Genomic DNA, 15,931 nt, shown 5'->3' with positions numbered 1-15,931 from the left:
GCACTGCGCATACGTGGCGCCCCGAGCGCACTGCACATGCGTGGCGGCCAGAGCGCACTGCGCATGCGTGGCGGCCAGAGCGCACTGCGCATGTGTGGCGGCCAGAGCGCATTGCTCATGCGTGGCAGCCAGAGCACATTGCGCATGCTTCTCGGCCAGAGCGCATTGAGCATACGTGGTGGACATGACAGAGAGACCTCATATGGGGTGATTGGCGAGAGCCAATAGACCACGTCAGAGGCGGGGCAACCAGGCTATATAAGGACTGCCATTACCCGGGTTGTTGTTCTTTCTCATACGTGGCGGCCAGAGAGCACTGCGCATGCGTGGCGGCCAGAGCGCACTGCGCATGCGTGGGGGGCCAGAGCGCACGGCGCATACATGGGGGCCAGAGCGCACTGCGCATGTGTGGTGGCCAGAGCGCACTGCGATTGCGTGTCGGCCAGAGCAGACAGCGCATGCGTGGCGGCCAGTGAGCACTGCGCATGCGTGGCGGCCACAGCGCACTGCGCATGCGTGGCGGCCAGAGCGCACTGCGCATGCATGGCGGCCAGAGCGAATTGTGCATGCGTGGCGGCCAGAGCGCACTGCTCATGCGTGGCGGCCAGAGCGCATTGCTCATGCGTGGCAGCCAGAGCACATTGCGCATGCGTGGCGGCCAGAGCGCATTGCGCATGCTTCTCGGCCAGAGCGCATTGCGCATACGTGGTGGACATGACAGAGAGACCTCATATGGTGTGATTGGCGAGAGCCAATAGACCACGTCAGAGGCGGGGCAACCAGGCTATATAAGGACTGCCATTACCCGGGTTGTTGTTTTTTCTCATGCGTGGCGGCCAGTGCGCATTGCGCATACGTGGTGGCCATGACAGAGAGACCACATATGGGGTGATTGGCGGGAGCCAATCGATGAGCACGACCTTATAGGTGTCATTGGCGAGAGCCAATAGATGAGCGCCACCTCATATGGGGTGATTGGCGAGAGCCAATAGACCACGTCAGAGGCGGGGCAACCAGGCTATATAAGGACTGCCATTACCCGGCTTGTTGTTCTTTTTCATGCGTGGCGGCCAGAGTGCATTGCGCATGCGTGACGGCCAGAGCGCATTGCGCATGCGTGACTGCCAGAGCGCATTGCGCATGCGTGGCGGCCCGAGCGCACTGCGCATTTGTGGCGGCCAGAGCGCACTGCTCATGCGTGTCGGCCGGAGCGCACTGCGCATGCGTGGTGTCCAGAGCGCACTGCGCCTGCGTGGCGGCCAGAGCGCTCTGCGCATGCGTGGCGGCCAGAGTGCACTGCGCATGCGTGGCGGCCAGAGCGCACTGCGCATGCGTGGCGGCCAGAGCGCACTGCGCATGTGTGGCGGCCAGAGCTCAATGCCCATGCGTGGGGGCCAGAGCGCACTGCGCATGCGTGGCGGCCAGAGCGCACTGCGCCTGCGTGGTGGCCAGAGCGCACTGCGCATGCGTGGGGGCCAGAGCGCACTGCGAATGCGTGAAGGCCAGAGCGCACTGCGCATGCGTGCCCGCCAGAGCGCATTGCGCATACGTGGTAGCCATGACAGAGTGACCTCATGTCGGGTGATTGGCGAGAGCCAAAAGACCACGTCAGAGGCGGGGCAACGAGGCTATATAAGGACTGTCATTACCCGGGTTGTTGTTCTTTCTCATGCGTGGCGGCCAGAGCGCATTGCGAATTGTGGAAGCCAGAGAGCATTGCGCATGCGTGGAGGCCAGAGCGCATTGCGCATGCGTGGCGTCCTGCGCGCACTGTGCATGCGGCGGCCAGAGCGCACTGCGCATGCGTGGCGGCCAGAGCGCACTGCGCATGAGTGGCTCCCAGAGCGCACTGCGCATGGGTGGCGGCCAGAGCGCACTGCGCATGCGTGGAGGCAAGAGCGCATTGCGCATACGTGGCGGCCAGAGCGCACTGCGCATGCGTGGGGGCCAGAGCCAAGTGCGCATGCATGGCGGCAGAGCACACTGCACATTCGTGGCGGCCAGAGCGCATTGCGCATGCGTGGCGGCCAGAGCGCACTGTGCATGCGTGGAGGCCAGAGCGCATTGCGCATGCGTGGCGGCCAGAGCGCACTGCGCATGCGTTGCGGCCAGAGCGTACTGCGCATGCCTGGCGGCCAGAGCGCACTGCGCATGCGTGGCGGCCAGAGCGCACTGCGCATGACTGCCGGCCGGAGCGCACTGCGCATGCGTCGTGGCCAGAGCGCACCGCGCTTGCGTGGCGGCCAGAGCGCTCTGCGCATGCGTGGGGGCCAGACCGCACTGCGCATGCATGGCGGCCACAGCGCATTGCGCATGCGTGACGGCCAGAGCGCACTGCGCATGCTTGTTGGCCAAGGCGCACTGCGCATTCATGTCGGCCAGAGCGCACTGCGCATGCGTGACGGCCAGAGCGCACTACGCATGCGTGGCCGCCAGAGCGCACAGCGCATGCGTGTTGGCCAAGGCGCCCGGCGCATGCGTGGCGGCCAGAGCGCACTGCGCATGCGTGTTGGCAAAGGCGCACTGCGCATGCGTGGCGACCAGAGCGACTGCGCATTCGTGGCGGCCAAGGCGCAATGCGCATTCATGTCGGCCAGAGCGTACTGCGCATGCGTGACGGCAAGAGCGCACTGCGCATGCGTGGCCGCCAGAGCGCACTGCGCATGCGTATTGTCCAAGCCGCACTGCGCATGCGTGGGGGCCATAGCGCACTGCGCATTCATGTAGGCCAGAGTGCGTTGCGCATGCGTGGAGGCCAGAGCGCATTGCGCATGAGTGGCGGCCACAGCGCATTTCGCATACTTGGTAGCCATGACAGAGTGACCTCATATGGGGTGATTGGCGGGAGGCAATAGATGAGCGCGACCTCATGTGGGGTGATTGGCGAGAGCTATTGACCACGTCAGAGGCGGGGCAACCATGCTATATAAGGACTGCCATTACCCGGGTTGTTCTTTCTCATGTGTGGCGGCCAGAGCGCACTGCGCATGCGTGGCGCCCAGAGCGCACTGCGCATGCGTGGCGGCCAGAGCGCACTGCGCATGCGTGGCGGCCAGAGCGCATTGCTCATGTGTGGCGGCCAGAGCGCATTGCGCATGCGTGGTGGCCAGAGCGCATTGCGCATGCTTCTCGTCCAGAGCGCATTGCGCATACGTGGTGGACATGACAGAGAGACCTCATATGGGGTGATTGGCGAGAGCCAATAGACCACGTCAGAGGCGGGGCACCAGGCTATATAAGGACTGCCATTACCCGGGTTGTTGTTCTTTCTCATGCGTGGCGGCCTGAGTGCATTGTGCATGCGTGACGGCCAGAGCGCATTGCGCATGCGTGGCGGCCAGAGCGCACTGCTCATGCGTGTCGGCCGGAGCGCACTGCGCATGCGTGGTGTCCAGAGCGCACTGTGCTTGCGTGGCGGCCAGAGCGCACTGCGCATGAGTGGGGGCCAGAGCGCACTGAGCATGCTTGGCGGCCAGAGCGTACCGCGCTTGCGTGGCAGCCAGAGCGCACTGCGCATGCGTGGAGGCCAGACCGCACTGCGCATGCATGGCGGCCACAGCGCACAGCGCATGCGTGGCGGCCAGAGCGCACAGCGCATGCGTGGCGGCCAGAGCGCACTGCGCATGCGTGGCGGCCAGAGAGAACTGCGCATGCGTGGCGGCCAGAGCGCACTGCGCATGCGTGGCGGCCAGAGCGAACTGCGCATGCGTGGGGGCCAGAGCTCTCTGCGCATGCGTGGCGGCCAGAGCTCACAGCGCATGCGTGGCGGCCAGAGCGCACTGCGCATGCGTGGCGGCCAGAGTGCACTGCGCATGCGTGGCGGCCAGAGCGCACTGCGCATGCGTGGTGGCCAGAGCGCACCGCACTTGCGTGGCGGCCAGAGCGCACTGCGCATGCGTGGAGGCCAGACCGCACTGCGCATGCGTGGCGGCCACAGCGCACTGCGCATGTGTGGCGGCCAGAGCGCACAGCGCATGTGTGGCGGCCAGAGCGCACTGCGCATGCGTGGCGGCCAGAGCGCATTGCGCATGCGTGGCGGCCTGAGCGCACTGCGCAAGCGTGTCGGCCAGAGCGCACTGCGCATGTGTGGCGGCCAGAGCGCACTGCGCATGCGTGGCGGCCAGAGCGAATTGCGCATGCGTGGCGGCCAGAGCGCACTGCGCATACGTGGTGGACATGACAGAGAGACCTCATATGGGGTGATTGGCGAGAGCCAATAGACCACGTCAGAGGCGGGGCAACCAGGCTATATAAGGACTGCCATTACCCGGGTTGTTGTTCTTTGTCATGCGTGGCGGCCAGAGCGCATTGCGCATGCGTGGCGTCTAGTGTGCATTGCGCATACGTGGTGGCCATGACAGAGAGACCACATATGGGGTGATTGGCGGGAGCCAGTAGATGAGCACGACCTCATAGGTGTCATTGGCGAGAGCCAATAGATGAGCGCCACCTCATATGGGGTGATTGGCGAGAGCCAATAGACCACGTCAGAGGCGGGGCACCAGGCTATATAAGGAATGCCATTACCCGGGTTGTTGTTGTTTCTCATGCGTGGCGGCCAGAGTGCATTGCGCATGCGTGACGGCCAGAGCGCATTGCGCATGCGTGGCGGCCAGAGCGCACTGCTCATGCGTGTCGGCCGGAGCGCACTGCGCATGCGTGGTGTCCAGAGCGCACTGTGCTTGCGTGGCGGCCAGAGCGCACTGCGCATGCGTGGCGGCCAGAACGCATTGCGCAATCGTGGCGGCCAGAGCGCATTGCGCATAGTTGGTATCCATGACAGAGTGACCTCATATGGGGTGATTGGCGGGAGCCAATAGATGAGCACGACCTCATGTGGGGTGATTGTCGAAAGTCAATAGACCACGTCAGAGGCGGGGCAACCAGGCTATATAAGGACTGCCATTACCCGGGTTGTTGTTCTTTCTCATGCGTGGCGGCGATAGCGCAGTGCGCATGCGTGGCGGCCATGACAGAGTGACCTATATAGGGTGATTGGCGGGAGCCAATAGATGAGCACCACCTCATATGGGGTGATTGGTGAGAGCCAATAGATGAGCGCCACCTCATATGGGGACTGCCATTACCCGGGTTGTTGTTCTTTCTCATGCATGGCGGCCAGAGTGCACTGCGCATGCCTAGCGTCCAGAGCGCACTGCGCATGCGTGGCGGCAAGAGCGCACTGCGCATGCGTGGGGGCCAGAGCGCACTGCGCATTCATGTCGGCCAGAGCGCACTGCGCATGCGTGGCGACCAGAGAGCACTGCGCATGCGTGGCGGCCAGAGCGCATTGCGCATGCGTGGCGGCCAGAGCGCATTGCGCATACGTGGTGGCCATGACAGAGAGACCTCATATGGGTTGATTTGCGGAGCCAATAGATGAGCGCGACCTCATATGGGGTGATTGGCGAGAGCCAATTGATGAGCGCCACCTCATATGGGGTGATTGGCGAGAGCCAATAGAGCACGTCAGAAACGGGGCAACCAGGCTATATAAGAACTACCATTACCCGGGTTGTTGTTCTTTCTCATGCGTGGCGGCCAGAGCGCATTGCGCATGTGTGGCGGCAAGAGCGCCTTGCGAAAGTGTGGTGGCCAGAGCGCACTGCGCATTCGTGGCGGCCAAGGCGCAATGCGCATGCGTGGCTGCCAGAGCGCACTGCGCATGTGTGGGGGCCAGAGCGCACTGCGCATGCATGTTGGCCAGAGCACACTGCGAATGCATGGCGGCCAGATCGCACTGCGAATGCGTGGCCCCAGAGCGCACTGCGCATGCGTGGCGGCCAGAGCGCATTGCTCATACATGGTGGCCATGACAGAGAGACCTCATATGGGGTGAATGGCGAGAGCCTATAAACCACGTCAGAGGCGGGGCAAGCAGGCTATATAAGGACTGCCATTACCCGGGTTGTTGTTCTTTCTCATGCGTGGCGGCCAGAGTGCATTGCGCATGCGTGGTGGCCAGAGCGCATTGCGCATGCGTGGCGGCCAGAGCGCACTGCGCATTCGTGGCGGCCAAGGCGCACTGCGCATGCGTGGTGGCCATGATAGAGAGACCTCATAAGGGGTGATTGGCGGGAGCCAATAGATGAGCACCACCTCATATGGGGTGATTGATGAGAGCCAATAGATGAGCGCCATCTCATATGGGGACTGCCATTACCCAAGTTGTTGTTCTTTCTCATGCGTGGCGACTAGAGCGACTGCGCATTCGTGGCGGCCAAGGAGCAATGCGCATTCATGTCGGCCAGAGCGTGCTGCGCATGCGTGACGGCCAGAGCGCACAGCGCATGCGTGGCCGCAAGAGCGCACTGCGCATTCATGTAGGCCAGAGTGCATTGCGCATGCGTGGAGGCCAGAGCGCATTGCGCATGAGTGGCGGCCATAGCGCATTGCGCATACTTGGTAGCCATGACAGAGTGACCTCATATGGGGTGATTGGCGGGAGGCAATAGATGAGCGCGACCTCATGTGGGGTGATTGGCGAGAGCTATAGACCACGTCAGAGGCGGGGCAACCAGGCTATATAAGGACTGCCATTACCCGGGTTGTTGTTCTTTCTCATGTGTGGCGGCCAGAGCGCATTTCGCATGCGTGGCGGCCAGAGCGCACTGCGCATACGTGGCGCCCAGAGCGCACTGCACATGCGTGGCGGCCAGAGCGCACTGCGCATGCGTGGCGGCCAGAGCGCATTGCTCATGCGTGGCAGCCAGAGCACATTGCGCATGCGTGGCGGCCAGAGCGCATTGCGCATGCTTCTCGGCCAGAGCGCATTGAGCATACGTGGTGGACATGACAGAGAGACCTAATATGGGGTGATTGGCGAGAGCCAATAGACCACGTCAGAGGCGGGGCAACCAGGCTATATAAGGACTGCCATTACCCGGGTTGTTGTTCTTTCTCATACGTGGCGGCCAGAGAGCACTGCGCATGCGTGGCGGCCAGAGCGCACTGCGCATGCGTGGGGGGCCAGAGCGCACGGCGCATACATGGGGGCCAGAGCGCACTGCGCATGTGTGGTGGCCAGAGCGCACTGCGATTGCGTGTCGGCCAGAGCAGACAGCGCATGCGTGGCGGCCAGTGAGCACTGCGCATGCGTGGCGGCCACAGCGCACTGCGCATGCGTGGCGGCCAGAGCGCACTGCGCATGCATGGCGGCCAGAGCGAATTGTGCATGCGTGGCGGCCAGAGCGCACTGCTCATGCGTGGCGGCCAGAGCGCATTGCTCATGCGTGGCGGCCAGAGCACATTGCGCATGCGTGGCGGCCAGAGCGCATTGCGCATGCTTCTCGGCCAGAGCGCATTGCGCATACGTGGTGGACATGACAGAGAGACCTCATGGTGTGATTGGCGAGAGCCAATAGACCACGTCAGAGGCGGGGCAACCAGGCTATATAAGGACTGCCATTACCCGGGTTGTTGTTTTTTCTCATGCGTGGCGGCCAGTGCGCATTGCGCATACGTGGTGGCCATGACAGAGAGACCACATATGGGGTGATTGGCGGGAGCCAATCGATGAGCACGACCTTATAGGTGTCATTGGCGAGAGCCAATAGATGAGCGCCACCTCATATGGGGTGATTGGCGAGAGCCAATAGACCACGTCAGAGGCGGGGCAACCAGGCTATATAAGGACTGCCATTACCCGGCTTGTTGTTCTTTTTCATGCGTGGCGGCCAGAGTGCATTGCGCATGCGTGACGGCCAGAGCGCACTGCGCATACGTGGTGGCCAGAGCGCACTGCGCATGCGTGGGGGCCAGAGCACACTGCGAATGCGTGGCGGCCAGAGCGCACTGCGCATGCGTGGTGGCCAGAGCGCACTGCGCATGCGTGGGGGCCAGAGCACACTGCGAATGCGTGAAGGCCAGAGCGCACTGCGCATGCGTGCCCGCCAGAGCGCATTGCGCATACGTGGTAGCCATGACAGAGTGACCTCATGTCGGGTGATTGGCGAGAGCCAAAAGACCACGTCAGAGGCGGGGCAACGAGGCTATATAAGGACTGTCATTACCCGGGTTGTTGTTCTTTCTCATGCGTGGCGGCCAGAGCGCATTGCGAATTGTGGAAGCCAGAGAGCATTGCGCATGCGTGGAGGCCAGAGCGACTGCGCATTCGTGGCGGCCAAGGCGCAATGCGCATTCATGTCGGCCAGAGCATACTGCGCATGCGTGACGGCAAGAGCGCACTGCGCATGCGTGGCCGCCAGAGCGCACTGCGCATGCGTATTGGCCAAGCCGCACTGCGCATGCGTGGGGGCCATAGCGCACTGCGCATTCATGTAGGCCAGAGTGCGTTGCGCATGCGTGGAGGCCAGAGCGCATTGCGCATGAGTGGTGGCCACAGCGCATTGCGCATACTTGGTAGCCATGACAGAGTGACCTCATATGGGGTGATTGGCGGGAGGCAATAGATGAGCGCGACCTCATGTGGGGTGATTGGCGAGAGCTATTGACCACGTCAGAGGCGGGGCAACCATGCTATATAAGGACTGCCATTACCCGGGTTGTTCTTTCTCATGTGTGGCGGCCAGAGCGCACTGCGCATGCGTGACGCCCAGAGCGCACTGCGCATGCGTGTCGGCCAGAGCGCACTGCGCATGCGTGGCGGCCAGAGCGCATTGCTCATGTGTGGCGGCCAGAGCGCATTGCGCATGCGTGGTGGCCAGAGCGCATTGCGCATGCTTCTCGTCCAGAGCGCATTGCGCATACGTGGTGGACATGACAGAGAGACCTCATATGGGGTGATTGGCGAGAGCCAATAGACCACGTCAGAGGCGGGGCACCAGGCTATATAAGGACTGCCATTACCCGGGTTGTTGTTCTTTCTCATGCGTGGCGGCCTGAGTGCATTGTGCATGCGTGACGGCCAGAGCGCATTGCGCATGCGTGGCGGCCAGAGCGCACTGCTCATGCGTGTCGGCCGGAGCGCACTGCGCATGCGTGGTGTCCAGAGCGCACTGTGCTTGCGTGGCGGCCAGAGCGCACTGTGCATGCGTGGGGGCCAGAGCGCACTGCGCATGCTTGGCGGCCAGAGCGTACCGCGCTTGCGTGGCAGCCAGAGCGCACTGCGCATGCGTGGAGGCCAGACCGCACTGCGCATGCATGGCGGCCACAGCGCACAGCGCATGCGTGGCGGCCAGAGCGCACAGCGCATGCGTGGCGGCCAGATCGCACTGCGCATGCGTGGTGGCCAGAGAGCACTGCGCATGCGTGGCGGCCAGAGCGCACTGCGCATGCGTGGCGGCCAGAGCGAACTGCGCATGCGTGGGGGCCAGAGCGCTCTGCGCATGCGTGGCGGCCAGAGCACACAGCGCATGCGTGGCGGCCAGAGCGCACTGCGCATGCGTGGCAGCCAGAGTGCACTTCGCATGCGTGGCGGCCAGAGCGCACTGCGCATGCGTGGTGGCCAGAGCGCACCGCCCTTGCGTGGCGGCCAGAGAGCACTGCGCATGCGTGGAGGCCAGACCGCACTGCGCATGCGTGGCGGCCACAGCGCACTGCGCATGTGTGGCGGCCAGAGCGCACAGCGCATGTGTGGCGGCCAGAGCGCACTGCGCATGCGTTGCGGCCAGAGAGCACTGCGTACGCGTGGTGGCCAGAGCGCATTGCGCAGGCGTGGCGGCCAGAGCGCATTGCGCATACGTGGTGGCCATGATAGAGAGACCTCATATGGGGTGATTGGCGGAGCCAATAGATGAGCGCGACCTCATATGAGGTGATTGGCGAGAGCCAATTGATGAGCGCCACCTCATATGGGGTGATTGGCGAGAGCCAATAGAGCACGTCAGAAGCGGGGCAACCAGGCTATATAAGAACTACCATTACCCGGGTTGTTGTTCTTTCTCATGCGTGGTGGCCAGAGCGCATTACGCATGTGTGGCGGCCAGCGCGCATTGCGAATGCGTGGCGGCCAGAGCGCACTGCGCATGCGTAGTGCCCAGAGCTCATTGCGCATGCGTGGCGGCCAGAGCGCACGGCGAATGCATGCTGCCAGAGCGCATTGCGCATGTGTGGCGGCCAGAGCTCATTGCGCATGCATTGCGGCCAAAGCGCACTGCGCATGCGTGGCGGCCAGAGCGCATTGCGCATGCGTGGCGGCCAGAGCGCATTGCGCATGCGTGGGGGCCAGAGCACATTGCGCATGCATGGCGGCCAAGGCGCACTGCGCATGCGTGGCGGCCAGAGCGCACTGCGCATTCGTGGCGGCCAGTGCGCATTGTGCATGCGTGGGGGCCAGAGCGCATTGCGCATGCGTGGCGGCCAGAGTGCATTGCGCATGCGTGGAGGCCAGAACGCATTGCGCATGCGTGGCTGCCAGAGCGCATTGAGCATACGTGGTGGCCATGACAGAGAGACCACATATGGGGTGATTGGCGGGAGCCAGTAGATGAGCACGACCTCATAGGTGTCATTGGCGAGAGCCAATAGATGAGCGCCACCTCATATGGGGTGATTGGCGAGAGCCAATAGACCACGTCAGAGGCGGGGCACCAGGCTATATAAGGAATGCCATTACCCGGGTTGTTGTTGTTTCTCATGCGTGGCGGCCAGAGTGCATTGCGCATGCGTGACGGCCAGAGCGCATTGCGCATGCGTGGCGGCCAGAGCGCACTGCTCATGCGTGTCGGCCGGAGCGCACTGCGCATGCGTGGTGTCCAGAGCGCACTGTGCTTGCGTGGCGGCCAGAGCGCACTGCGCATGCGTGGCGGCCAGAACGCATTGCGCAATCGTGGCGGCCAGAGCGCATTGCGCATAGTTGGTATCCATGACAGAGTGACCTCATATGGGGTGATTGGCGGGAGCCAATAGATGAGCACGACCTCATGTGGGGTGATTGTCGAAAGTCAATAGACCACGTCAGAGGCGGGGCAACCAGGCTATATAAGGACTGCCATTACCCGGGTTGTTGTTCTTTCTCATGCGTGGCGGCGATAGCGCAGTGCGCATGCGTGGCGGCCATGACAGAGTGACCTATATAGGGTGATTGGCGGGAGCCAATAGATGAGCACCACCTCATATGGGGTGATTGGTGAGAGCCAATAGATGAGCGCCACCTCATATGGGGACTGCCATTACCCGGGTTGTTGTTCTTTCTCATGCATGGCGGCCAGAGTGCACTGCGCATGCCTAGCGTCCAGAGCGCACTGCGCATGCGTGGCGGCAAGAGCGCACTGCGCATGCGTGGGGGCCAGAGCGCACTGCGCATTCATGTCGGCCAGAGCGCACTGCGCATGCGTGGCGACCAGAGAGCACTGCGCATGCGTGGCGGCCAGAGCGCATTGCGCATGCGTGGCGGCCAGAGCGCATTGCGCATACGTGGTGGCCATGACAGAGAGACCTCATATGGGTTGATTTGCGGAGCCAATAGATGAGCGCGACCTCATATGGGGTGATTGGCGAGAGCCAATTGATGAGCGCCACCTCATATGGGGTGATTGGCGAGAGCCAATAGAGCACGTCAGAAACGGGGCAACCAGGCTATATAAGAACTACCATTACCCGGGTTGTTGTTCTTTCTCATGCGTGGCGGCCAGAGCGCATTGCGCATGTGTGGCGGCAAGAGCGCCTTGCGAAAGTGTGGCGGCCAGAGCGCACTGCGCATTCGTGGCGGCCAAGGCGCAATGCGCATGCGTGGCTGCCAGAGCGCACTGCGCATGTGTGGGGGCCAGATCGCACTGCGCATGCATGTTGGCCAGAGCACACTGCGAATGCATGGCGGCCAGATCGCACTGCGAATGCGTGGCCCCAGAGCGCACTGCGCATGCGTGGCGGCCAGAGCGCATTGCTCATGCGTGGCGGCCAGAGAGCATTGCGCATCGTGGCGGCCAGAGCGCATTGTGCATGCTTGGCGGCCAGAGCGCATTGCGCATACATGGTGGCCATGACAGAGAGACCTCATATGGGGTGAATGGCGAGAGCCTATAAACCACGTCAGAGGCGGGGCAAGCAGGCTATATAAGGACTGCCATTACCCGGGTTGTTGTTCTTTCTCATGCGTGGCGGCCAGAGTGCATTGCGCATGCGTGGTGGCCAGAGCGCATTGCGCATGCGTGGCGGCCAGAGCGCACTGCGCATTCGTGGCGGCCAAGGCGCACTGCGCATGCGTGGTGGCCATGATAGAGAGACCTCATAAGGGGTGATTGGCGGGAGCCAATAGATGAGCACCACCTCATATGGGGTGATTGATGAGAGCCAATAGATGAGCGCCATCTCATATGGGGACTGCCATTACCCAAGTTGTTGTTCTTTCTCATGCGTGGCGACTAGAGCGACTGCGCATTCGTGGCGGCCAAGGAGCAATGCGCATTCATGTCGGCCAGAGCGTGCTGCGCATGCGTGACGGCCAGAGCGCACAGCGCATGCGTGGCCGCAAGAGCGCACTGCGCATTCATGTAGGCCAGAGTGCATTGCGCATGCGTGGAGGCCAGAGCGCATTGCGCATGAGTGGCGGCCATAGCGCATTGCGCATACTTGGTAGCCATGACAGAGTGACCTCATATGGGGTGATTGGCGGGAGGCAATAGATGAGCGCGACCTCATGTGGGGTGATTGGCGAGAGCTATAGACCACGTCAGAGGCGGGGCAACCAGGCTATATAAGGACTGCCATTACCCGGGTTGTTGTTCTTTCTCATGTGTGGCGGCCAGAGCGCATTTCGCATGCGTGGCGGCCAGAGCGCACTGCGCATACGTGGCGCCCAGAGCGCACTGCACATGCGTGGCGGCCAGAGCGCACTGCGCATGCGTGGCGGCCAGAGCGCATTGCTCATGCGTGGCAGCCAGAGCACATTGCGCATGCGTGGCGGCCAGAGCGCATTGCGCATGCTTCTCGGCCAGAGCGCATTGAGCATACGTGGTGGACATGACAGAGAGACCTAATATGGGGTGATTGGCGAGAGCCAATAGACCACGTCAGAGGCGGGGCAACCAGGCTATATAAGGACTGCCATTACCCGGGTTGTTGTTCTTTCTCATACGTGGCGGCCAGAGAGCACTGCGCATGCGTGGCGGCCAGAGCGCACTGCGCATGCGTGGGGGGCCAGAGCGCACGGCGCATACATGGGGGCCAGAGCGCACTGCGCATGTGTGGTGGCCAGAGCGCACTGCGATTGCGTGTCGGCCAGAGCAGACAGCGCATGCGTGGCGGCCAGTGAGCACTGCGCATGCGTGGCGGCCACAGCGCACTGCGCATGCGTGGCGGCCAGAGCGCACTGCGCATGCATGGCGGCCAGAGCGAATTGTGCATGCGTGGCGGCCAGAGCGCACTGCTCATGCGTGGCGGCCAGAGCGCATTGCTCATGCGTGGCGGCCAGAGCACATTGCGCATGCGTGGCGGCCAGAGCGCATTGCGCATGCTTCTCGGCCAGAGCGCATTGCGCATACGTGGTGGCCATGACAGAGTGACCTCATGTCGGGTGATTGGCGAGAGCCAATAGACCACGTCAGAGGCGGGGCAACCAGGCTATATAAGGACTGCCATTACCCGGGTTGTTGTTTTTTCTCATGCGTGGCGGCCAGTGCGCATTGCGCATACGTGGTGGCCATGACAGAGAGACCACATATGGGGTGATTGGCGGGAGCCAATCGATGAGCACGACCTTATAGGTGTCATTGGCGAGAGCCAATAGATGAGCGCCACCTCATATGGGGTGATTGGCGAGAGCCAATAGACCACGTCAGAGGCGGGGCAACCAGGCTATATAAGGACTGCCATTACCCGGCTTGTTGTTCTTTTTCATGCGTGGCGGCCAGAGTGCATTGCGCATGCGTGACGGCCAGAGCGCACTGCGCATACGTGGTGGCCAGAGCGCACTGCGCATGCGTGGGGGCCAGAGCACACTGCGAATGCGTGGCGGCCAGAGCGCACTGCGCATGCGTGGTGGCCAGAGCGCACTGCGCATGCGTGGGGGCCAGAGCACACTGCGAATGCGTGAAGGCCAGAGCGCACTGCGCATGCGTGCCCGCCAGAGCGCATTGCGCATACGTGGTAGCCATGACAGAGTGACCTCATGTCGGGTGATTGGCGAGAGCCAAAAGACCACGTCAGAGGCGGGGCAACGAGGCTATATAAGGACTGTCATTACCCGGGTTGTTGTTCTTTCTCATGCGTGGCGGCCAGAGCGCATTGCGAATTGTGGAAGCCAGAGAGCATTGCGCATGCGTGGAGGCCAGAGCGACTGCGCATTCGTGGCGGCCAAGGCGCAATGCGCATTCATGTCGGCCAGAGCATACTGCGCATGCGTGACGGCAAGAGCGCACTGCGCATGCGTGGCCGCCAGAGCGCACTGCGCATGCGTATTGGCCAAGCCGCACTGCGCATGCGTGGGGGCCATAGCGCACTGCGCATTCATGTAGGCCAGAGTGCGTTGCGCATGCGTGGAGGCCAGAGCGCATTGCGCATGAGTGGTGGCCACAGCGCATTGCGCATACTTGGTAGCCATGACAGAGTGACCTCATATGGGGTGATTGGCGGGAGGCAATAGATGAGCGCGACCTCATGTGGGGTGATTGGCGAGAGCTATTGACCACGTCAGAGGCGGGGCAACCATGCTATATAAGGACTGCCATTACCCGGGTTGTTCTTTCTCATGTGTGGCGGCCAGAGCGCACTGCGCATGCGTGACGCCCAGAGCGCACTGCGCATGCGTGTCGGCCAGAGCGCACTGCGCATGCGTGGCGGCCAGAGCGCATTGCTCATGTGTGGCGGCCAGAGCGCATTGCGCATGCGTGGTGGCCAGAGCGCATTGCGCATGCTTCTCGTCCAGAGCGCATTGCGCATACGTGGTGGACATGACAGAGAGACCTCATATGGGGTGATTGGCGAGAGCCAATAGACCACGTCAGAGGCGGGGCACCAGGCTATATAAGGACTGCCATTACCCGGGTTGTTGTTCTTTCTCATGCGTGGCGGCCTGAGTGCATTGTGCATGCGTGACGGCCAGAGCGCATTGCGCATGCGTGGCGGCCAGAGCGCACTGCTCATGCGTGTCGGCCGGAGCGCACTGCGCATGCGTGGTGTCCAGAGCGCACTGTGCTTGCGTGGCGGCCAGAGCGCACTGTGCATGCGTGGGGGCCAGAGCGCACTGCGCATGCTTGGCGGCCAGAGCGTACCGCGCTTGCGTGGCAGCCAGAGCGCACTGCGCATGCGTGGAGGCCAGACCGCACTGCGCATGCATGGCGGCCACAGCGCACAGCGCATGCGTGGCGGCCAGAGCGCACAGCGCATGCGTGGCGGCCAGATCGCACTGCGCATGCGTGGTGGCCAGAGAGCACTGCGCATGCGTGGCGGCCAGAGCGCACTGCGCATGCGTGGCGGCCAGAGCGAACTGCGCATGCGTGGGGGCCAGAGCGCTCTGCGCATTCGTGGCGGCCAGAGCACACAGCGCATGCGTGGCGGCCAGAGCGCACTGCGCATGCGTGGCAGCCAGAGTGCACTTCGCATGCGTGGCGGCCAGAGCGCACTGCGCATGCGTGGTGGCCAGAGCGCACCGCCCGTGCGTGGCGGCCAGAGAGCACTGCGCATGCGTGGAGGCCAGACCGCACTGCGCATGCGTGGCGGCCACAGCGCACTGCGCATGTGTGGCGGCCAGAGCGCACAGCGCATGTGTGGCGGCCAGAGCGCACTGCGCATGCGTTGCGGCCAGAGAGCACTGCGTACGCGTGGTGGCCAGAGCGCATTGCGCAGGCGTGGCGGCCAGAGCGCATTGCGCATACGTGGTGGCCATGATAGAGAGACCTCATATGGGGTGATTGGCGGAGCCAATAGATGAGCGCGACCTCATATGAGGTGATTGGCGAGAGCCAATTGATGAGCGCCACCTCATATGGGGTGATTGGCGAGAGCCAATAGAGCACGTCAGAAGCGGGGCAACCAGGCTATATAAGAACTACCATTACCCGGGTTGTTGTTCTTTCTCATGCGTGGTGGCCAG

At 62.8% G+C, this 15,931-nt stretch overlaps 1 protein-coding gene across 1 annotated transcript in view; it reads left to right on the top strand.

Moving 5' to 3' along the window:
* LOC129405883 (collagen alpha-1(XIII) chain-like) overlaps positions 1-15,931 on the top strand; it is an 844,713-nt gene that overhangs the window by 732,436 nt on the left and 96,346 nt on the right. The window lies entirely within an intron of this gene.

Source organism: Sorex araneus, chromosome 6 (genome assembly GCF_027595985.1).
Source record: "Sorex araneus isolate mSorAra2 chromosome 6, mSorAra2.pri, whole genome shotgun sequence".
Classification (NCBI taxonomy): domain Eukaryota; kingdom Metazoa; phylum Chordata; class Mammalia; order Eulipotyphla; family Soricidae; genus Sorex; species Sorex araneus.
This window is presented reverse-complemented; position numbering and strand designations above follow the sequence as displayed.